This window comes from Trichechus manatus, unplaced genomic scaffold (assembly GCF_000243295.1).
Source record: "Trichechus manatus latirostris isolate Lorelei unplaced genomic scaffold, TriManLat1.0 scaffold00021, whole genome shotgun sequence".
NCBI classification, from domain to species: domain Eukaryota; kingdom Metazoa; phylum Chordata; class Mammalia; order Sirenia; family Trichechidae; genus Trichechus; species Trichechus manatus.
The window spans coordinates 2,440,899-2,443,073 of record NW_004443957.1 but is presented as its reverse complement, the minus strand read 5'-3'; the positions used below and the strand labels follow the sequence as shown (position 1 = coordinate 2,443,073).

The 2,175-nt window shown below is 41.8% G+C and overlaps 1 non-coding gene across 1 annotated transcript; it reads left to right on the top strand.

The window, feature by feature from the left end:
- Positions 1–1,674: 1,674 nt before the first annotated feature.
- Positions 1,675–1,781, top strand: LOC111819938 (U6 spliceosomal RNA). Its single transcript, XR_002823507.1, has one exon. It is a non-coding gene; the product is annotated as a U6 spliceosomal RNA (small nuclear RNA).
- The last annotated feature ends 394 nt before the right edge of the window (positions 1,782–2,175 follow it).

Below are 2,175 nucleotides of genomic sequence, written 5' to 3'. Positions count from 1 at the left end.
CATCATTTCCTCCATTTGCTTTAGCCACTCTACATTCAAGAACAAGTTTCAGTCTCTTCTGACATCCATTTGGTCTTTTCTTATCTTTTTAATGACCTTTTGCTTTCATCATGTATGATGTCTTGATGTCATCCCACAACTCATCTGGTCTTTGGTCATTAGCGTTCGATGCATCAAATCTATTCTTGAGATGTTCTCTAAATTCAAGTGGGACATACTCAAGGTCATACTTTGGCTGTTGTGGACTTGTTTTAATTTTCTGTAGCTTCAACTTGAACTTGCATATAAGCAATTGATGGTCTGTTCTGCAGTTGGCCCCTGGCCTTGTTCTGACTGATGATATTGAGTTTCTCCATCATCTGTTTCCACAGATGTAGTTGATTTGATTCCTGTGTATTCTGTCCAGCAAGATCCATGTGTATAGTCACCGTTTATGTTGTTGAAAAAACGTATTTGTAATGGAGAAGTCATTGGTCTTGCAGAATTCTATCATGTGATCTTTGGCATCATTTCTATCCCCAAGGCCATATTTTCCAACTACTAATCCTTCTTCGTTTCCAACTTTCACTTTCCAATCACCAGTAATTATCAGTGTATCTTGATTGCATGTCTAATCAATTTTAGATTGCAGAAGTTGGTACAAATCTTCAGTTTCTTCATTTTTTTCTTAGCAGTTGGTGCATCTTGCACATTAGGACTACTCTACTTGAACCCACTCTCCTACTTCAGTTTACTCCACATAGGCCCAGGGAAAATCACAGAGAGAGCTAGCACCTCGAATATATTTACAATATGAAAGTGAATATCAAGGGTAGAAGTAGTAGGGGACAGTATCATGGGAGATGGTGACTGCAGATAGGGAAAGACAGAAGGGGCTATCCGCACAGCCAGGGTGTTCATAGGTGGCTGGTAGAGGTGTTCTATCTTGGCACTAACTGAGTTCTTCCCTCCTGCCAATCTTTACCCCAAGTCATTGGGAACCTCAAGAAGTTCATTAGTTGCTGTCTAGTTGACTCCAAACAATGGCGACCCCATATGTGTCAGGGTAGAACTGTGCTCCATGGGGTTTTCAATGGTTGATTTTTTGGAAGTAGATTACCAAGGCTTTCTTCTGAGGTGCCTCTGGGTGGACTCGAACCTCCAACTCTTTGGTTAACAGTTGAGCATGATAACCACCCAGGGGGCTCCTTAAGAAGTTTAGTTTCTCCAAATTCAGTGATTTTTTTCTTGAGTTCAATTGAGTATGTAAATTGATTCTATTCAGTTGCTTCATCCTTGATTTGGACTATTGCTTCTTCTCCAAGGGTCTCATTTACACTCTCTTGCCCTCTTACTATACCCTCCCATCCCCACACTTCCCACATCCCCACCCTCCAACCCCTGCTGCTAAGTAAAGAGTCCGGTTTTTATTGTGCAGCTCCAGTTGGGCAGGATCCTAACTTTGTGTGTCACACTCTTTCCCACTTGCCAACATCATGACTCAGATTTGGATTCCATCTGGCGTTAACAGAATCACATACTTGCTGGTTTCCACTCCTTTCTTCCATGATTACAAGGATTTACTCTGTATTTGCTATCCAGTGTAATCAGTTGGCTATTTCTGAGAAAATTCCACCTATTTTCACCAGTGTGAAATTGCCAGCAGGTTGTAAAACTATCAAAAAACACAGAGAAGTGCTCACTTCAGCAGCACATATACTAAAATTGGAACAATACAGAGAAGATTAGTGTGGCCCCTGCGCAAGGATGACGTACAAATTCGTGAAGCAGTCCGTATTTTTTCACAAAAGGACAAATATTGTATGAGACCACTATTATAAGAACTCCTAAAAGGTTTAAACACAGAAGAAAACATTCTTTGGTGGTTACGAGGGTGGGGAGGGAGGGAGAGGGGAATTCACTAACTAGATAGTAGACAAGAATTATCTTAGGTGAAGGGAAGGACAACACACACTACAGGGGAAGTCAGCACTACTGGACTAAACCAAAGCTAAGAAGTTTCCTGAACACAACCAAACACTTCGAGGGACAGTGTAGCAAGGGCAGGGGTCTGGGGACCATGGTTTCAGGGGACATCTAGGTCAACTGACATAGCAAAGTCTATTAAGAAAATGTTGTGCATCCCACTTTGGTGAGTGGCATCTGGGATCTTAAAAGCTAGCGAGTGGCCATCTA